This window comes from Callospermophilus lateralis, chromosome 4 (assembly GCF_048772815.1).
Source record: "Callospermophilus lateralis isolate mCalLat2 chromosome 4, mCalLat2.hap1, whole genome shotgun sequence".
NCBI classification, from domain to species: Eukaryota; Metazoa; Chordata; class Mammalia; order Rodentia; family Sciuridae; genus Callospermophilus; species Callospermophilus lateralis.
The window spans coordinates 74,520,750-74,544,300 of record NC_135308.1 but is presented as its reverse complement, the minus strand read 5'-3'; positions in this window follow the sequence as shown (position 1 = coordinate 74,544,300).

The following is a 23,551-nucleotide window of genomic DNA, read 5'->3' as shown; positions in this document are numbered from 1 at the left end:
CAGCGCTGAAGGTGTTCAGAGGCTTCAGTGATCAGTAAATGGTAAACCAATTGGAAGTCAAGCAGCAGCAACAGCACAGTTTTAGTCAAAATGCCCAGCTTGCATGAGATCTGGCAGTAGCTTTCTGCAGGGTCTCTTCAAATGTGTTGTCACTGCTAAATTATTCTGAAGCCTCTTCACATTCACTTCAGCTTTTCTTGGAAACAGAACAGCATGGATTACAGTAAAACCAGCCTCGCCTCCTGTTCAGAAGGTCTGCTAAGATGAGCTGGGTTAAAAAATGTAAAAAGTCAGTCTCTCTCTCTCTCTCTCTCTCTCTCTCTCTCTCTCTCACACACACACACACACACACACACACACACATACACACACACAGCCAAGGGTACCCTAGTTTATTGCAATCAATAGCAACATGTTGGGCAATTTTCAATATCCCTGTGCAGATGAAGAGAAAATTCCTAAAAAACATATTGTAAAATAAAAAACAGGTGACATGAAGAAAGACAAATTGCATTTTTAAAGGTTTTATATGACTCAACAAATGAAAACAGGACTTTAGAGTTAAATATGATCTGGACAATATTTGTTTTACTGTATCATTTTATGAAAATGAACCTAAGCCTCAGGAAAGTTAGGTGACTTGTCTATTGTCACAGAAGCACAATGAGTTGCATTTATTTCTAATAATCACATAATCCTCAATATGTGACTCAATTAAAGGCAGTCATTATGTTCAAACTTATTTACAGTTAGTTCAGATAGCTATATTATGTTTATATTAAATAGATTTTGTAAAATATGATTTTGTCATTGTGAGAAAAGTGAATTCATAATACAAATAGTAGTGCTCCTTAAACATTTTATTAATTTATTTTTAAAAAGCAAATTTTGTTTCTCTCCATGTGGGACCATATATAACATGTCATTGAAGAAATGTTCAATTTAAAGAATAAAATTTCAAAATTATTGGGAACAAAACATGAAATGTACTCTGAATAAGAAATTGACATTGGTTATTTTTTGAGTTTATTTTCCAACACAATCTTTTCATTTGCAGATTACATAAATCCTGATTACTTAAAATAATGGAAAACAGGTATTTTTAAGGAAAGATGAAATGTTAATTTGAATGTAAAGCCAAATAAATACTGCAGTTTTTAGCTTTAAATATTTTTTTGTATTTGACATCTATATGTATTCAGTGGAATTACTAGTGGTAATAATAATGTATCAGGAACTAAATCACGTTTTTTTAGTGAAATATTGTATACCTAGCCATTATTTTTTTCATTCAGACGTCCAGTTTATTGATTGTGATGCCTTGTAATTTTATTGAAATTCTTGTTTTTGATTAATTATTGCTCTGAATTTTTTACTTTAATGATTATTTTTTTAAACCTTCACATTATTGACAACCACAGCCAAAATAAGACCTGTGCAAGGGTAATAAGTCATTTTGTTACTATTGACAATTTTTATATTTGCTACCACTTAATATATCTCCCTTCTTTGAAGCTATACCAGTAATTACTTTTTTTGGTCAAAGAATCCATGTGTTATGATACAGATGTCTCTAAATCATAATTAGTAATTCCCAAAAGATCAGATAAGATTTACAAAAGGTCTTCTGAAGATTGTTATAACTATAGGGAATAAAGATATTCTGCCCAAAGTAGCACAAATAATAGTCACAAAAGGATCAGGAGAAATTTTTTTCTTTTATTATTTTTTTCTTCATGATAATTAATATTTTTTCTTTTATTCTTTTTCTTCTTCATTATAACTAACATTTTAATTATCATGAATTCTCAGGAAAGAAATTGAGTAGAAATAATTGGATGTAGAGAAAACAAAGGATAAATCACCTAAATAAAGATTCTAGATTATTATAGTCAACTTTTATTACTATAATGAATAACCTGAGGCTGAGTACTTTATAAAGAAGAGATTTACTTAGATCTCAGATTTGGAGTCCAAAATTCCAAGGTCAGGCAGATCCATCAAACAAGCTCTGCAATAGTAAATGGCATCATAGAAGGAGTGATTGCAAAGGGACTTATCATATGGCAAGACAGGCAGCCAGAAAGAGAGAGAGAGAGGAGAGGACCTTTTATAACAGCTTACTCTCATTAAAATTAACCATGAGAACAATGTCAAAGTCTTCTGAGGGCAGCAAGCCAGTGACCCTCCCGTTTTCACTAGGCTTCACCTTACTCACATTGACACCCTGGGGACCAGATTTTCAGTACATGAATCCTTGGGGAACACACTCAAACCGGTCATCATTCAGGGTTTAGAGAAGATGATTTGTAGTACCAGTGAGAACAATTAGAAAGTAAATGTGGGAATTTGATCCTGAAGAATGGTAAAGAGAATCAAAAGGATAATGATCACATACATGCAATACCTACACAACTTAGTGAATATGTATATATATGAATATGTATATATGTAAATATATACAAATATTCTCAAACTTTTCAGTCATTTTAATAATACAGCACCCTCTGTTACCTCTGAATTTACTGAAACCCAAAATATTATCAAAATTAATCAGGTAAATATTGGTAGCAGTACTTTCACTCTTGAATATAGTATTTAGTATGTTGGGGAACTGAAATTTGAAAAATGATTGTTCATTTTCCACAAGGTGATCTATCTTCTCTTCTAAAGTCCCGTTCCCCTAACAATTCCATTCTTGTTAGTAATGGTGCTTTATAAAAGGGGAAATTTATGCTACTGCAGGAGTCTCAGAGTCCAAGAACCCCATAGGCTCTGGCTTCTGTTATCTGGTAGCCCTGCAGCACTTAATGCCACAGATGCCCTTCATCTCATCAAGTCAGTGCTCCATGCACATCACCTCACAGCAACAATCACAACAAATGTCATTATTGGACTATCAATCACAGAGAGCTATTTAGATAAATTGATACATAAAACACTTTCAATCTTTTTAAACCAGGAGAAAGGGATTTTATACATTGATTTAGCCATCTTTAAGTTTGGCCCTAAAAGGTTCATAAATGATAAATATTGGAAAAACAGTTCTCTCCATCACAATATTGAAAATTCACTTAAATAAGTCTAAGATTTGCTTAGTTGAAGACACACATGTCAACCTAGAGCTTGTCTAGCAGGTGTGATAGCAAAAAGAAATTCTGGGTGTTTTAAAAGAGTGAAATAATGTCTATCAGTCTCCATATACTTCTTTATCAAATTCATTGTTTTCAGGGATGAAGATATAGCTCAATGGTAAAATGTTTGCCTTGTATGTATGAGGTCCTGTGTTCCATCCCTACAATTAAAAACAAACAAAATCATCTCATTTAAAAAAAGCATGTTTTTACTCTCTCTGAGTCAGGACTGTGTGTTTAACTGATTCCCAGGTTATCTGTCAAAATTTAAATGTGTTCAACTGTGATCTGAAATTTCATGTAGAAATTCTATCCAGGAGTCATCTAATTATCTAATAATGCAATCCATATTTGAAACAGGTTTTTAGGACCTGGCATCAAACTAACTCATTTCAAAATATACATACCTACTTCTTCTGTGAACATCAAGTTTTGTCATTGTTAAGCAACTTTTAAATTCTTTTCCTGGCACCCCAACAATGAGTTTTTAATAGAAATTTATGTCTTCCTTTTCAGTGAATTAATTCAGATTTATTAGTATGGTAAATAGTCACAAATAAACAGAACAAGCTATTTATATTTTAACCACAGTATTATTGCTTGTGTAAAACCTTCAGAATTATTTTATAAAGGGTTAGAAAATATTTCATATCCTTCATATAAAGGGCCTTAGAATCATTGACTTAACCCTACAAAGAAAAAAAAACCTTGATTTCATAGCCTGTTTATTGACTGTCTTTCTCTAATTATCTATAAACATGTATATACCTTTCATTGTGCCCTGAGTTATTCCAAATATTTAATACTACAAATCTACTGCAGTTCTGTGATAGCATATCTCCTTTTGAACCATATTCCTTGTGAAGATATGGGAAATTCAAAGTTCTTTAACTAAGAAGGAAGCTTGGAACCATCTGAAATCTTGTAAAACTAAACTGAGTTCCACAATCAGTGCTGGTCATTATAGAGCTAATGATGATGGATCAATTGGTGCTAGCATTTCTAAGGAAAACAAACTGTGGCCAAAAAAAGCACATTACATGCAGTCACTTTTCACTTACTGAGGTAATATAGTCTTCTGGTGAAGGGACAGCATAAACCTCATGGGGAATAAAAGCCAGATGCTGCCCAGTAGCACAGAGAATAGCTGCTGAATTAGGAAACCTATACTTGGAAAATATAACCTGATTTAATCTGCTCTTTTGTGGAGGATGGTAGCCATCACAATGAAAGAAGAAAAAAAAATATTGCAATTTTACTGAGAATTATTTCACTTGATCCTTTAAATAGACCATAAGCCAGTTTTTTTTCTACTGTTGTGTGAGAAATACAAAGGTAGCAAGGGGTTATATAATTCATATGAAATCATAGAATAAGTAAGGGGTAGAGTTGGGATTTGAACCCATTTATCTGGCCTCAAAATAAATTATTTTCCGGTTATGACAATATAATAGCCTCATATAATTAAACAGAATACTTGGATAACAAACTGTTTCCTCAGTGTGTAATGGCAAATCAATACCTGAAAAGACTCTGAACATTACTAAACACAAACAGAAAAACAAAATCTATAATGCACAGCCTTAATGAATAAATAAAATCTATGTCAACATTACACACACTCATTGTTCAAACTCATAAGCTTATATGGAAAATATATCAATAAATCAATTCTCTCTGTGAACACTACATGTTAAGCACTGATTTTGAGCTTTAAGGGAACTACAGACACACAGATCTGACTGATTCTGCAGGTAGGAATCCTGCACAGAAAGGCCAAAGAACAAAACAGCACCAGAGATGTAAATTCAATACAAAGATCAGTGTTTATCTGAAAAATATTTGAAATTATATTACTTACTACTTTAAAAATAATCTTAAGAACACTCATTATGATACCTGAAATAAGATTACCTCTAATACAAAAATTAAGGAATAACAAATAACAAAGATTCATTCTTTCTCAAAAAAATAGTTGAAAATTATGTTTACAACATCATAACAATTAAGTTTACTTTAGCCAAATATTTAGTAAGATGATTACATGTAAATTAATTTAGTACTGACTCTTGCACATAATCTTTGATCTTTCTCATTGCTATTTAATTTGATAAAAAATAGGAAAGCTTTTAAAATGGACCAAAAAAAAAAAAAAAAAAAGGATTCTGACAACTGACAACTTTTCCTCAAAACATATTTGTCAAAGCTTTGACTTTCCATCTCAGCAGACAAACAATATTAATGCCATGAAGACCATGGCACAAGTACAGCAAAAACAAATGAATATATAACTCCTACCAAGGTTTTCTTTTTATAATGAATCTAAATACAGAGAACATCTACTTCTTGCTTTCTATCACAGATTAGAGATTTTCTCTTCACTCCAAAGTTCCCAGAATATAAACTTTAAATCCTTCTCAGGCTCAAATTCTTTAAAATAGTTTTCTAATATAAAAGGGAGAGAGTAAGAAAGTTGTGAGAATTATAAAAGGATAGAGAAAAGCTGAAAGATACAAGGTAGGCTAAAAGCTGTAAGCTGTAGGGCCCAGGTATTTTGGCAAAGATGAGTAGAGAACATGGTTGAATGTGCGCATAGCTACCTTCCAAAAGAAACTCAAAGCACTCTTTTTCTTCACCATGAAAAAAAGGACAGCTTTTTAGTTTACACAATTCATATTTAATAATTAATTGAAAAATAGTCAAGAATTCTTGTAAAATTAACATCAAGCTGGTATTAGTAAAGGTCAAAGAATGCAATGAGAAAGTGAATTCTATTTAGTGACATCTTTACATTCTCACTGTTAACACTGAACTTAAGGCTCATTTTTATTTCAACAGGGATAATTTAAATATTCCAAGTAAGCTCGAACACTTTTCTTGGCTTTGTCAATATGCAAGTCATTTCAAATCTTCTTTGGAATAGGGCAGAATATAGACATGTAAACAGAAAATTAGCTCAGGATTTATCTGCATAGGATAATTTATTGATGGTAGATATAAAAATCCATCATTTGTTTAATGGCACCAAAGGAGGCTTGAAATTTATTCAGCTGAAGAAAGTAGGTGTTAGAAAAATTAACTAAACAGAATTAGAGATGAATGTAGTCACATAGCATCACTAGTTCCCATGGAGATTTTTATGCAGATCTGTTTATCATGTTGCAACAATCAGGCCTTAACACTGGAAAAAAGAATCAGAAAGACAAGATTAAAAGAACCAGCATTTTTTATTCTTCATGAGCAATGTCTCTATTTCAGTCTCAGAATCATGTAAAACACTAAGGAAATACATCCTAATTTCCCCAAGACATGTAAAAGATGATTTTTTAATGCTTTTTCCAGTACAATTATATGGCATCATACTACTTTATTTCACAAATTCACTAAAATTAGTATTTGCTTTTAAGAACTTGATTAGTCTATCATTTAGAATGTCTCTATGTAATTCCTCATTTTATTCTAAGTATTTTTTATAACATGTTTACAATAACCTTTGCATTAGATCCCACAATGGGAATTTCTGTGACTATCTCATAACATTCAAAAAGTCAAAGATAAATAAATCCTGATCACATGTGGATAAGATGATATTTTCCCTATGTTTGATTCTGGCAGTTACTTCTATGATTCACAAATATATTTCCTGTATTGAAATAGGAGTAGAAGATGTAGGCATTTCTTCCTTATAAAATTTAATGTTATGCTAACTCTTCGTCATAAATAGCAAATGCGAGATTGAAACATTTACCTCAAATACTCATTGAAAAAAATCAAGATCTAAACCTAGATCAAAAGGCATTAAAATAATATCCTATTTTACTTATGAATCTAAGATGCATCCTGGAAGAATATTAATTTATATACAAGAACAAGGGTCAATAACAAAATCATTTAATGCTGAAATGTTTATAATACCAACAGATCTAGATTAATTAAATGTGCAATTAGTGGGAAATGATTTTAGAAACATGATATGAATTATGTCTAATATCACTGAATAACTGAAAATACATGTTGGGTACAAACACCAAGAAAGGCATGGATTGAGTAATTTTATTCTTCCAAGTACATAAGAAAAAAAGAAATGAGAAATTTTCTAGGGGTGATGCATTCGCACTAATCCTGCATGCAAAGACAAATTTGCTATTGTATGGTTTTGACAATGAAAGATATATTTTAGTGCAATTGTAAGAAGCAGAAATCATTGCTATAATGTGTTATATTATGTAAATAACTCATGATCTGCATGCCAAATAACAAACATATATTTATTGATTCAAATTGAAGTTAGGTGAGTTCTTATCAGGCCAGAAGGCAATTATTTTAATCCATATCCTTCTTAACTCTAGGAGACAAATCAACATTGTCATGAAAGTTAAGTGTTCAATAAGCTTCCATATTTTAGTTTTGATTTTGCAATGTCAGTTTCATAAATTCCAACTTTCTATGTCACATAAATAATGCTTGCAAGGAACATATGCTGCATGTCTTACAAAGGTTCAACTGTCTCTGTTTCTGAAAATTTTCTGTATATAGCAATGCTATGTAGCAAGTTATATAAATATTGAAGTGGAATTTATGACTGCAGGCATTCAATATTGTGTAATCATATCATGCAGGGTGATATATTAAATGTAAAGTTAGACAAAGCAGACAGGCTATACTTAAAGTCAACAAGAGGCCATCAACCTAGAGAAAAATTGTGACTATGGCATGAATCATGAGAACAGATGACGTGAGCATACTCTTTCAATCAACCATTAATAGCTTGTGAAAATGTCATTAAAGGGATCATTTCAGGATGGCAATATTTATCAAGGTCAGACAGATTTATATGGAGTTTATCTGATTTGAAACAGAGCTGGTATAATTTCATTAACTGTTGTGAAATAGCACTCAACCATAAAGGCTTTTGCCACACCTGTGCCCGTAACCCCTTTTAATTTTTTAACTTGACATCTTGTCAAGATGAGTGCAGAATATAATTCACAACAGTGAGTTCTAAGTCAGATTTGGCTACTATTTTGACATGAAATTGGATATGACACTTAACCTGACAAGACTTAAATTTTCTCATCTAGAAAAAAGAAAGAAAGAGATTTATTTCTTTTAATAGGTCATTTTTAAATTAGGATACCTGTTGTTTTTCAAAGTTTGTGGGATGCCTCTTATTTTTCATTACCTTGGATAGTTTTTGTTCTTATTATTTTTGAAGCTTCAAACATTTCCATTTTTCCATTTTGTTTAGTAACTAACCCTAAAATAGAATTAGAGACAGAGTGGAATATCAACAATGATTCTTTAGGGATACACTTGGATTTTTAAGGTGAGGTAAGAAGAGTATTTAAAGGGAAAAAAAGTGAAATTATATGGCAATTCGGACTTGAAAGTGTTTATACTATGTATAGAACCCAAGTTCCTAGAGGTTCCAGTCACATTCCAAAGCAGAACAGACTTACGGAAAATTAACATACACATTTTGCAATGTACCTAATAGTTTCCTGCCTACTACACCCAATAACATTGTCCCAACTACATAATGAATTCATGCTATCTGGATTAGAAGTAGTCATTCTTTCCTGTACCAAATGGAGATTGTCTTACAAATTAATGTTTCTAGGAAAAGGAAAATGACTCCCACTTTGTGCAACAGAAAGATTACCTCTAACTTCCGTTGCAAGAATTAGTTGATTGGAAAGGATTAATTTCCTGATGCTACCGGAGGTCAATAGCTATTCAATTTATTTTATTTTAATTGATTTTTTTAAAAATTGACAGCAAAATCATTACAATTCTTATTAAATATATACAGCACAATTTTTCATATTTCTGGTTATATATAAAGTATGTTGACACCAATTTTTGTCTTCATACCTGTACTTTGGATAATGATGTCCATCACATTCCACCATCCTTGCTAGTCCCCTGCCCCCTCATTTCCCCTTCCACTCCTCTCCTCTATCTAGAGTTTATCTATTCCTTCCATGCTCCCCCTCCCTACCCCACTATGAATCAGCCTCCTTATATCAGATCAAAATTTGGTGTTTGTTTTTTTGGGATTTGCTAACTTCACTTAGCATTATCTTTTCCAATGCCATCCATTTACCTGCAAATGCCATGATTTTATTCTCTTTTATTGCTGAGTAATATTTAGAATAGTCAGAATAGAAGCTATTAGCCAAACAACAATGAGTTTTGGTGATGATGTGGGAAAAAAAGGTACACTCATACATTGCTGGTGGGACTACAAATTGGTGCAGCCAATATGTAAAGCAGTATGGAGATTCCTTGGAAAACTGGGAGTGGAACCACAATTTGACCAAGCTATCACTCTCCTCAGTCTATTCTCAAAGGACTTAAAAACAACATACTACAGGAACACAGCCACATCTATGTTTATCACAGCACAATTCACAATAGCTAAATGTGGAACCAACCTAGATGCCCTTCAGTAGATGAATGAATTTAAAAAATGTGGCATGTATATACAATGGAATATTACTCAGCAATATAAAACAGAATAAAATCATGGCCAATTTATTTTAAAAATGGAATTATCTACCTAGGGTTAAGGCTAGTTGAAAAACTGTGGGAGGAAATATAATGCTTCCCACCAAATAAATAAATAAATAAATACATAGATAAATATCAAATAGCCTAGATTCTGTATATGTGTTAGATTATATAGTAAAAAAGAACTGAGGATTAAATTTACTACTCAGCTCAAGTTAGAATAAAAATTATCCTCTGGACCCAAGGTAATCACTCAGAGAAAGATGGCATAAGGGCCATCAGAGCATGGGTTGAGAAGCTGACTTGACTGCCCATTACTATCTAGAAAGAAATATATCCCTACTGACACCTTGATTTTAGTCCATTAATATTTATTTTGGACTTCCTACCTGTATAATATTAAAATAATCAATGGGTATTGGCTTTAGCCACTGTGACTGTGCTAATTTGTTATAACAGGCTTAGGAAACTAAAAACAAAGGCTAAAATTTTCTCAGAAAAGTCAATTTACTTTTGACAATTGTTGCATGAAAACACTGTCTTTCTTATACATTTCTTAAGCAAAACCTAATTCTGCAGAAGCTAAATTTTCTCTGCACTCAGTTGAATTGCTGAACTAAAAGTTGCATCATCACAAATAAACCTAATTGGACACCTAAATAGTATTAACTACCATGTCTAGGACTCTAGCTGTAACAATCTGTATCTGAATTTATAATACATCAGAACTAAATTTGAATGTATACTGACTGCCTCTCTTATAATGCACTTACTCTTCATGGGATGTTATTGGAGTCTCTCCTACAACATGACTTAAATGTATTAGAATGATGATGGCATGTGAAATTAGGTTGTGATGAGAATGAATGTGGCATCTCTTTTCTCATGACCATCTCCACTGCATTCTGGAAATCAGCAAAGCTGTTATCCCTTTGATACCAATAGGTAGAAGTTCAGGGAATCCAGAATGGCAGAAGTGGGGTTTGGAACCCACTGGAAAAAGGCCACTGGAGGACAAGACAGGGAGATGAGACATGTCCCTGTTTACAATAAGTCCCTCTACCTTTACAACTCCTGTCAATGAGGACTTATTGCCCATGATAACTCCTGTGACAGGTTTGATATTTTAAAATGACCAATGGGGGTCAAGTGGACAGTATTATAATTAGATTTTCTAAAGTAACTAATGGGATAAAGTGGATACTAGTCTAATCTGGTATTTTAAATAACCAAAGGGAACAAACCGGGTAGGGTCTTCAATCAGGTCCCTACAGGGAAAAGAATTTCTCACAGCTCAGCATATAAGAGACTAATTTTCAGATACCAGGGCCTTGAGCCTCTCTCTTACTTGGCCAATTCCACTCTCTTCTATGGAGTGCTACTTTCACCTTCATCTTCAATAAATCTGTACTTTGCCTGTAACTTCTATATGTCTTGCTCAATTCTTTGGAACACCAAGGACTTGGAACCCAAATGGATTCCCCAAGGATAACAACACAGGGCATGACAGAAGACTAGACTGAATTTAGCACCTGTGAATGAGTTCTTCTGTCTTATTTGATCATTTCAGTGATATAATTAAACATATAAACAAGAATACTCTTGACAGGTGTCATTTAAAGGCTAAGAAAAACAAAATAACTATAAAAAACTATATAAAAACAACAGGCAATGTAAATTCAAATGATTCAAATAATGGACACCTTGGCAAGCATTTTATGGAACTGGATTCTTCTGTTATAAAGTTGCTATAAAGAGGAAAGAAGAAAGAAGCCCCTATTTTTACATGTGAATAACAGAAAGTTCAAAGAGACCAAAGGTCTTGCCCCAGGTAATATATTTACAAAGTATGGATCAGAAATTTGACTCAGTCCTTTGATATCAAATCAAGTTCATTTTCTTATATTCTTGATGAATATGTTAATGACACAAATTCTTTGTGGTACAGAGAATTGTGCAATGTTTTATGATTTGGGGAAAATTATTTGGAAATTTGGGACTTTAGAGTTAAAACAAAAACTGTATTAGAATTCTTCATTCTTAGCAAGGAGTTCCATAGTTTTTTTCATTGCAAGCAGGATTTGAGTACGTAACAAACAACAAGGAATATTTGCTATTTATATTCATATAAAATAATTGCAACATAGTGTTTTGACTCAGCTAATTATAGAAAAATATTTCTCCCTGTTTCCCATTCTATTATTGCATACACTTAACTATTAAGGTTGATCTTTCTTATGATTTTAATCTTTTCCTTTTTTGCTGAATTATCACTGGACATTTAGAATGGCTGCTCAGTGTGCTCTTTCATAAATCAGCAGTCCTTTGACCTTTCAGATTTGAATTGATTAAACAGTTTCATTGTCTGGAAACCTTTACTCAGTAATTATATTATTTACTCTAATTTGGATGACTACCCTTCTCCTTAAGTAACCTAGAATATATAAAGAAATGCTGTAGGAAATATAAAAATGATTCAGAGGAGAGTAAAATTTTTCTCAATAAATAATAAAGAAAATAACTTCAATTTAACAGTACTTTGTCAAAGGAATTTGCTTTTATACTAATATGAATTGTGTTTTATAATACTATGAAATTAAACTTTTCCCAGTTGGCTGAAAAAGAAAAGAAAAGAAAATCTTGCAGAACAAATTCTAAGAATTAGATCATGATTCATGTACCTTTTTTCACTCACAGATCTGGAATGTTTAAATAAAGTTAATTGTATTCTCTTAGATGTCTTATTTGAAATGTTCTTACATTTTTGCCGCTACAGGTGTTTAATTTAAGATACACTGGGAAAAATACCTTCTCTCCCAAATATTTTTTATTTCTTATCTTCCTTTATTATAGACTGACTTGAAATATTCTCCTTTTAACATTAATTTTTGAATGATTTCAATTTACTAAAAAAATATTGTATTCAGAGTTCTCTTAAAAACATTATGGTTGCTATTGTTGATTTATGCTTTGCATTTATTTCTTTGATTATGAAATTATGCTTCTTTGTGTCCTCTAACATTAAAGGTTTTCATCCAAAGAATATGAATAAAGAATGGCATTATTCCATTTCATTTACCTTCAAAGATTTCAAATCAAAACCAAACTTGTGTATCTCTCTATCCTTTCTCCAAACTGTCACTAAAGCTAAGTCTACATGAGAACAGTAATGTAACAGTGGTCACACAAAAGCAATAGGGTCTTTCCCACTTTTAAATAAAAACTAATTTTAACAAAATGTTTCCAATAAGGAGAAATGTTGAGTAGTCACTTAAAGCTTAAGTTGTTTCAAAATGGATACAAGATGGCATTTTATTGTAAAAGTAAAGACAGTGGAATAGCAAAAATATGTAAATGATTGTTGCTTTTGTTGCTTTTTGTTCCTGGTTACGTTGCCATTAGTTAAATTTCACTAACCTCTGAGTTTTTATAACTGAGCAGTTGCATTTTGACTACAAGTGCCTCTGGTGTCCTTTCCAAACTAAAATGCTGAGTATACTCTAAATGAAGTCACAGAATTCCTGATAAACAAAGGAATTAATACAGGAGATGGAAACTTCTAACCAGATGACAATAGAAATAAAATGAGGCAAACACTACACACACCCAGCAAGGGTGTACTCCAAGATGCTGGGGCCCATTATCCTTTTCAAATGTGATTAATGCGGAAATATTCAAATTTCTCTGAGAGAGAAGGAGCCTGACTACAATTAGCCCACACAGATAGCCTAATTACAGAAAAAAAAAAAAAAGATATTCTCCAACTGAGGAGTGACTCAAGTTGTTCCACACAGCTTCCCCCACAATGTCCTCTAGAATTTTTCAGCTAGCCCTGTCAGCACTTAAAAACTCCATGGCCAGTTATTTCAGCAACATCAAGTTCAGATTGAGGTCTTGAACATCTTCCCCATGATAGCAGCCTTCACTAAAGACTTTCTCCCCAGTCCTGTTTTTGCTCTCATACTAACCTAAAATTTCTTTCAAATGTGTTCAATTTCCTGCTGTTGCAATACTTTTTGTGTTTAGGGAAATTAACAAAGCTCTTTTAACTCTTATTCTAACACAAATATACCCTGAGAGCCATACGGATTAAAGAAACTTCTTACATTTTAGTAGTATACTTTGAACCTCTCAGAGTGATTTTGCTTGTTTGTCAGAATACCTTAATGTTACCAAGGAAGTTAAAATCCCTTCAAGCCCACTTGTGAAGCTAGATGAAGAGACAACCCTGTACCCAGTCTGAGTTTATTAAGACTAGGCAAGGGTAGCATTTCTTTAAAAATTGGTCTTGGACTTAAGGAGTTGAAGGGTATTTCAGAGGTAAGATATGAATTACAAAATATTCTCCCTAGGGTAAAAAAGAGGTTCTACTTTTTCAGGGGCAGCTTGTTGATTCCTTTTTTTATTATTATTAAATCCACCTTTAGGAGAAATGAACTTCCTGCGTGACTAAACAGAGCACTGTGAAAAAGTTGCTATTTTTTAAGTCAAGGAAATGTGACTGCTTTTCTCTGAAATCTCTAGCCAACCCTCACATATTCAATTACTAGAAATTTTTAATCAAGAGGAAGATTGAATATAAATCCTATAAGCAAACATTAAAGTAAATAGAGGTGGGAAGTGAGTACAAGCGATAATAGAAAAGCAGTATTGTAGTTAAGACTGATGACTAATATTTGAATCCTTTGAAAATCTCTGAAGATTTTTTAATTTCTCAAACTTTAAAAACTCTTTTCCATCCAGATTTTTCAATGATAAAGATAGTAACCAAAGAATTTGGTTGAAAAGCTCTTTCTGTGAAAACATGTTGCATGAACTATGTGGTCAGTTCAAATATACCTGTGTGTTTGTTCTCATCTGGTTTTATTACTAAAGAAATAGACGAATAATATCAGGTGTGAAAAATACACGCTGAGCAAATAAAAGGAAAGGCTAGTCATACTGAAATCATAGCCACAGTCTCAACTATTGTTTTATTTTAAGTGCCTTTTGCTTCTATTAAAATGTTGTAGCTTATTATAAAACCATTATTATACTTATGAAATTATACTAGAAATTTAATAACACATTCCAAAATTGAAAAAAGTAATATATATAATATATATATATATATATATATATTATATATATTTACTATTTCCAGGTAAGTTGAGTATTTTAAAATAAAAAATGTAGTCTCATCTTCCTCTAAAGAGTGCAAAGGTTGAAAATGTTTGTTTCTTCTTTTCTAACCAATAGCCAGCACCACAATTACAAGGAGAATAATCTTTGAGAAATATAACTGTATTTAGGTACACCAAAATAGCTCAGATAAGTAAATATATAAATAGAAAAGATTTATTTATCTTTCAGCTTTGAATGTTCAAAGTCCAAGATTGGGTAGGGGGTAAAGTGTTATTATTTTGGCCTTGAGTGAGGGAAAATAGGGACACATTATAGTAGAAGCTTTTGCCAGTGTTAGTAGTCACATCTTGGACCAGAGCAGAAAAAAAGAAGAGAAGTAGGGTCCCACAATCTCTTTCAAACACACACCCTAATGACATCCCAATATGTGCTACCTCCTAAAAGTTCAACTATCTCCCACTCATGCAACTCTGAGGAACAAGCCTTAAACATACTGGCCTTAGGGGTACATTCAGTGTCCAAACATACAGTGACCTTCACAGAAGATAAACTACGTGGCTATTAATATCCAACATTCACATTTGAAATGACTGATTATTTTTCTGGTAAAACAACTACATTTGACTTTATTTTATGGAGTTGAGCCAATTTCAGAAAATTAAATGATATCACTAATTATGTTTAATTTAAAAATAAACGTTTATTTCCTTTCATTCTTCTTTGCCACATGCTCAGTCTTAGAGTGATATTACTTTCTTAGTACTAAACCTTCCCTTTCTTTAGAGTTAATAGCAAGGTACATAGTAATATTTGAAGTCAGTAAGAACACATACTAAGGAAAGCTTGTCAATCACATGTAGGAAATATAATTTAGAACAAAATATGAATTAGTTTTTTAAATCTGCTCAACATTTAGCAGTTCTTTGAGTGACTAAAGCTAGGGACACCTAAAACACTTCAAGCGAGGAATAAATTTCCTTCATCTGGTGGACACAAATCAATGGTACATGGCCTAAGAATTTAACTTGAGCAATTAACAGTTTCACAAGTGAGTTTGAGTCTAATTAAAAATGTATAGACAAGACCAAGCCTCTTATCAGTAGATGATATAGGTTTGAAGAGAGTAAATTAAACATACAGAAAGATTTGGCCTAGCACAAATACTCTGGTGACTTTTTACACTAAGGTTAGGGACAAACCAGATCAATGAATTAATCAGTTGAACATTTGACTTCACTAAGTTATTTATATTGGACTAAGACTTAAGTAAAACCTTAGACCTAGGCCCAGCTTACCATATGAGTAACTATGAATCCTTTGAAAGAGTCATGCAATCTTTATACTGTACTGATAAAGTTTCCTTTATCTGTAATACAGGAGACATGACTGGATAATCATTAGTACTCATGCAGATTTACTATGCTGGTGGAATTTAAGCATAATGTCTTCACTGCAAGTTTTGAAAAGAAAATAAGAGGTGTTGACTATAATCAATTACATATGACAAAGAACTTAATAAATGAGTTCATTCATTATTCATACTTCATGGGAATTATAAGCTTTTATTTTTAGTACAGGAATGGAAAGAGAAGTTGGTATAAGCTTTGTAAAAATCATCTTTTTTATAATATAAATAACAAAAAATTATTAATACTGTCATAAGAAAAAAAGTTTTAAATTCATGTTGTAGCAATGTATCCATATAATGAATTCTTATAATTCATATAATAGATCCACAATTGCCAGGAAGTAAATATCACCAATCTGGAATTAACAGAATAATGAAAGAATTTTAGTTACTCGACACTATTATAAGAGGGAATAGAGATCTGAACTCGATCTGGGCTCATCTCTACTGGACACTTGCTAGAAAGTTTTCAAGAATTGGGATGTGAAGATTTGGGAGCATCCATGTTTTAACTTAGGTCAAGTAAGTGTTTTTCTACCTTTACAATATGGGAGTAGAGTTACAACTTGGAGAAAGGCACCTGTAAAAGTAAGTTCCTGTCTTCTCATGGAAAATGGGATACGTGTTATGTTTCTTGATGATCATATTTCAAAGAGATAGCTCTTAAGTCCTTGCAAAGGCACTCCTGGGTTGCAAAAGAGACAAAAGTCCTTTTAAAATTTCTGTATCTCACAGCACAGAGAAAGAATTTATACTTGCAAATTTTCCAAAGTAAATGCTGTAAGAAAAGAGAGATCAGAGACCTCAAGTTAGGAAGAATACTGTTTAAAATTGAGTCAAGATGAGAGATGGTTCAGGCTCACTTGTTCAGATATAACTTATGAAGAAATGTTCACATTCTGATGATGCACAACTGTTTTATCTGAAAATAGTCATCCAAAATTATTTTAAGGAGATTTCTGGAAGATGGCTGCGAAAGGAGTGCAGCACTCCCGTGTACTGCGTCACTGAGCAGGAAAAAGACAAGGTAGAATGGATAAAAGCTAGCTTGTTAGGAATTTCCAGCAAAATTGGGGTGCTCCGAAACCTAGAGGAAGGATTTCCATTGCATAAGGACCTGCTACTGGAGCTCAAACGCGAAAGATTTGTCCGCACGGAGGGTCACGCTGCGTATGCAGCAAATCGCCCTGCGGCCAGAGTCTGCGGGGCTCGCTGGGAAACGACGGTAAGATAACAATGCAAAGATACAGTGCTACGGATTCTGCAGGCTCCCACCAGCTGTGCAAATACTGTACTCAGAGCTGAATTCTGGGCTTGAGACGGGGAAGGAAGCCATCCAATTCGGTTCTCCACATCGGTCAGACCACAGAGGAAGCCAGCGGCCACCATCTTGGAGAGCTGACGTCATCATCTCTGTTTTTTTTTTTTTGACTGATCACAGCTCTTTCAGCTATAGATCAGCGGGGAAAACTTAAGGGCCCCTCCCAGCTCTCCTGTGAGCACAATAGCCAGACCGAGGGCGGCACGGGAGCCGCGGCTGCGGCGAGGGAGCCGGGGGCAGCGGCGGCTGCGGCGAGGGAGCCGGCGGCAGCGGCGGCTGCGGCGAGGGAGCCGGCGGGAGCCGGGGCTGCGGCGAGGGAGCCGGCGGGAGCCGGGGCTGCGGCGAGGGAGCCGGCGGCAGCCGGGGCAGCGGCACGGGAGCCGGCCAGAACCGGCGGGAGCCGCTGCAGCGGCGCGGGAGCCGGTGGGAGCCGCGGCGGTGCTGGCACAGGAGCCGGTGGGAACCGCGCGGCGCAGGACTCCCAGCTACCGCTCCCACCAGTGCTGACAACTGAGGTTTCTTGCACCGACTTGCCTTGGCGTGGGACTCACGGCTACCGCTCCCACCAGTGCTGACAACTGAGGTCTCTTGCATCAGATAAGGGGGCGTGGCTACCAGAAGGTAAGCAAGTTTGCTGGGGGTGCTCAGCCCCAAGCTCTACAAACTAAGGGCCTGAGGGAGGCAAACAAGGAGAGTGTGCCCAGGCACTAATGAAACAGCTGCTCCACGCGTGTGCAAGGTAGGCAGAACTGCGACCACCGACAAAACAGGCCCAGTGGACTGCCAGACACATCGCTCAGGTTGGGGGAGGGGCAGAGCCGCCGGGCGCCTGCAAGTTACGCAGACCTGCGAATCACCAGCAGATCAGGCCCAGCAACCGTGGAGCGGCAGAGCCACCCCCGGGCCTGCAAGCTAGGTCCACTTGCCACCCACCGGCAGGTCAGGCCCAACAATCTGCGGAGGGGCACAGCTGCCCCACGAGCCTGCTAGGTAGGGAGAACCCTGACCACCGACAGAGCAGGCCCAGAGGCCAGCCAGACACATCGCCCCGCCCCGGTTGGGGGAGGGGCAGAGCTGCCGGGCGCCTGCAAGTTAGGCAGACCTGTGAATCACCAGCTGATCAGACCCAGCAACCGCGGAGCGGCAGAGCCACCCCCGGGCCTGCAAGGTAGGGGCACTTGCCACCCACCGGCAGGTCAGGCCCAACAAACTGTGGAGGGGCACAGCTGCTCCACGAGCCTGCTAGGTAGGCAGAACCCTGACCACCGACAGAACAGGCCCAGAGGCCGGCCAGACACATCGCCCCGCCCCGGTTGGGGGAGGGGCAGAGCCGCCAGGTGCCTGCAAGTTAGGCAGACCTGCGAATCACCAGCAGATCAGGCCCAGCAACCGCGGAGCGGCAGAGCCACCCCTGGGCCTGCAAGGAAGGCGCACTTGCCACACACCAGCAGGTCAGGCCCAACAAACTGCGGAGGGGCACAGCTGCCCCACGAGCCTGCTAGGTAGGCAGTACCCTGACCACCAACAGAACAGGCTCAGAGGACGGCCAGACACATCGCCCTACCCCGGTTGGGGGAGGGGCAGAGCCGCCAGGCGCCTGCAAGGTAGGCAAACCTGCGTCTCACCAGCATATCAGGCCCAGCAACCCGCGGAGCGGCAGAGCTACCCCCGGGCCTGCAAGGTAGGCGCACTTGCCACCCACCGGCAGGTTAGGCCCAGCAACTCTCGGAGGGACACAGCTGCTCCACGCACGTGCAAGGTAGGCGGAACCGTGACCACTGACAAAACAGGCCCAGTGGCACGCCAGATACATCGCCCCGGTTGGGGGAGGGGCAGAGCCGCCACCAGCGCCTTTTAGGTAGACAGACCTGCAACCAACAGACAGAACAGGCCTAGTGGCCAGGGGAGGGGCAAAGCCGCTGCTCACGCCTGCAAGGTAGACGGACCTGTGACCACCGAAAGAACAGGCCCATCGAAAGTACAGGCACAGCGGCCTCCCGGCGTGGTAGGCACATTGCCTCAATTGGAGGAAGGGGCAGAACCACCGCCAAAGCCTGCAAGGGAGACTTTGCAGCTACACAAGAGCAATATAAATATATAGGGGGAAAAATCAATAACACAACAGTTTCACCAAGCAGAAAGAAACGCGATCAATATGAAAAGACAAGGAAAGAAAGGACCACAAGCAATGCAGGTCAACTCAACTTTAGAAGAGGTAATTTCTGCAGCAGATGGAATGTCAGATAAAGAATTCAGGATATACATGCTTCAGATGATCTGGAGTCTCAAGGAAGACATTAGACAGCAAAATCAGTCAATGAAAGACCACTTCGACCACTTTGACAATCAATTACATAAACAAATCCAAGAAGCAAAAGATCAATTATACAGGGAGATAGAGGTTATAAAAAACAAACAAACAGAAATCCTGGAAATGCAGGAAACAATAAACCAACTTAAAAACTCAATTGAGAATACTACCAGCAGAGTAGAACACTTAGAAGATAGAACATCAGACAATGAAGACAAAGTATTTCAACTGGAGAAGAACATAGACAGCTCAGCAAAGCTGTTAAGAAACCATGAGCAGAACATTCAAGAAATATGGGATAACATAAAGAGACCAAACTTAAGAGTCATTGGGATACAGGAAGGTACTGAGGTCCAAACCAAAGGAATGAGCAATCTATTCAACGAAATAATACGAGAAAACTTCCCAGACTTGAAGAATGAGACAGAATCCCAAATCCTAGAAGCCTACAGGATGCCGAATGTGCAAAATCATAAGAGATCCACACCTAGACACATTATAATGAAGATGCCCAACATACAGAATAAGGAGAGAATTTTAAAAGCTACAAGAGAAAGGAAGCAGATTACATTTAGGGGTAAACCAATCAGGATAACAGCTGATCTTTCAACACAGACTCTCAAAGCTAGAAGATCCTGGAATAACATATTTCAAACACTGAAAGAAAAGGGGTTCCAACCAAGAATTGTGTATCCAGCGAAATTAAGCTTCAGGATGGAAGATGAAATTAAAACCTTCCATGATAAACAAAAGTTAAAAGAATTTGCAGCTAGAAAACCATCTCTTCAAAACATCCTCGGCAAAATATTACAGGAAGAGGAAATGGAAAATATCAATGAAAACCAACAGTGGGAGGTAGTACAGTAAAGGAGGGGGGGAATAATCAAAGAGGAAAACAAACCATGTTTAGTAACATAAATAAACAAATATGGCTGGAAGAACAACCCATATCTCAATAATAACCCTAAATGTTAATGGCTTAAACTCACCAATTAAGAGACACAGGCTAGTAGAATGGATCACAAAACAAGACCCAACAATATGCTGCCTTCAGGAGACGCATTTGATAGGAAAAGACATACATAGACTAAAGGTGAAAGGTTGGGAAAAATCATATCACTCATATGGACTTCGGAAACAAGCAGGAGTGTCCATACTCATATCAAATAAAATAGATTTCAAGCCAAAGTTAATCAAAAGGGATGAAGAGGGACACTACATACTTCTTAAGGGAACCATACACCAACAAGACATAACAATCATAAATATATATGCCCCAAACAATGGTGCAGCTATGTTCATCAAACAAACTCTTCTCAAGTTCAAGAGTCTAATAGACCACCATACAATAATCATGGGAGACTTCAACACACCTCTCTCACCACTGGACAGATCTTCCAAACAAAAGTTGAATAAGGAAACTATAGAGCTCAATAACACAATTAATAACCTAGACTTAATTGACATATATAGAATATACCACCCAACATCAAGCAGTTACATTTTTCCTCAGCAGCACATGGATCCTTCTCAAAAATAGATCATATATTATGTCACAGGGCAACTCTTAGACAATATAAAGGAGTAGAGATAATACCATGCATCTTATCTGACCATAATGGAATGAAATTGAGAATTAACGATAAAAGAAGTAAGGAAAAATCATGCATCACTTGGAGAATGAACAATAGGTTACTGAATGATCAATGGGTTATAGAAGACATCAAGGAGGAAATTAAAAAATTCTTAGAGATAAATGAAAACACAGACACAACATATCGGAATCTATGGGACACATTGAAAGCAGTTCTAAGGGGAAAATTTATTGCTTGGAGTTCATTCCTTAGAAAAAGAAAAAACCAACAAATAAATGATCTAATACTTCAACTCAAAATCCTAGAAAAAGAAGAGCAAAACAACAGCAAAAGAAGTAGAAGACAAGAAATAATTAAAATCAGAGCTGAAATTAATGAAATCGAAACGAAAGAAACAATTGAAAAAATTGACAAAACTAAAAGTTGGTTCTTTGAAAAAATAAATAAAATCGACAGACCCTTAGCCACGCTAACGAAGAGAAGAAGAGAGAGAACTCAAATTACCAGCATACGGGATGAAAAAGGCAATATCACAACAGACACTTCAGAAATACAGAAGATTATCAGAAACTATTTTGAATCCTTATACTCCAATAAAATAGAAGATAGTGAAGGCATCGATAAATTTCTTAAGTCATATGATTTGCCCAGATTGAGTCTGGAGGATATTGACAACCTAAACAGACCAATATCAATTGAGGAAATAGAAGATACCATCAAAAGACTACCAACTAAGAAAAGCCCAGGACCGGATGGGTATACAGCAGAGTTTTACAAAACCTTTAAAGAGGAACTAATACCAATACTTTTCAAGCTATTTCAGGAAATAGAAAAAGAGGGAGAACTTCCAAATTCATTCTACGAGGCCAACATCACCCTGATTCCTAAACCAGACAAAGACACTTCAAAGAAAGAAAACTACAGACCAATATCTCTAATGAAACTAGAATAAAAAATCCTCAATAAACTTCTGGCGAACCGGATACAAAAACATATCAAAAAAATTGTGCACCATGATCAGGTAGGATTTATCCCTGGGATGCAAGGCTGGTTCAATATACGGAAATCAATAAATGTTATTCACCACATCAATAGGCTTAAAAATAAGAACCATATGATCATCTCGATAGATGCGGAAAAAGCATTCGACAAAGTACAGCATCCCTTTATGTTCAAAACTCTAGAAAAAATAGGGATAACAGGAACATACCTCAATATTGTAAAAGCAATCTATGCCAAGCCTCAGGCTAGCATCATTCTGAATGGAGAAAAACTGAAGGCATTCCCTCTAAAATCTGGAACAAGACAGGGATGCCCTCTCTCACCACTTCTGTTCAACATAGTTCTCGAATCACTGGCCAGAGCAATTAGACAGACGAAAGAAATCAAAGGCATAAAAATAGGAAAAGAAGAACTCAAATTATCACTATTTGCAGATGACATGATTCTATACCTAGCAGACCCAAAAGGGTCTACAAAGAAACTATTAGAGCTAATAAATGAATTCAGCAAAGTGGCAGGCTATAGAATCAACACGCATAAATCAAAGGCATTCCTGTATATCAGCGACAAATCCTCTGAAATGGAAATGAGGACAACCACCCCATTCACAATATCCTCAAAAAAAATAAAATACTTGGGAATCAACCTAACAAAAGAGGTGAAAGACTTATACAATGAAAACTACAGAACCCTGAAGAGAGAAATAGAAGAAGATCTTAGAAGATGGAAAAATATACCCTGTTCATGGATAGGTAGAAGTAACATCATCAAAATGGCGATATTACCAAAAGTTCTCTATAGGTTTAATGCAATGCCAATCAAAATCCCAACGGCATTTCTTGTAGAAATAGAGAAAGCAATCATGAAATTCATATGGAAAAATAAAAGACCCAGAATAGCAAAAACAATGCTAAGCAGGAAGTGTGAATCAGGCGGTATAGCTATACCAGACTTCAAACTATACTACAGAGCAATAGTAACAAAAACAGCATGGTACTGGTACCAAAACAGGCGGGTGGAACAATGGTACAGAATAGAGGACACAGAAACCAATCCACAAAACTACAACTATCTTATATTCGATGAAGGGGCTAAAAGCATGCAATGGAAGAAGGATAGCATCTTCAACAAATGGTGTTGGGA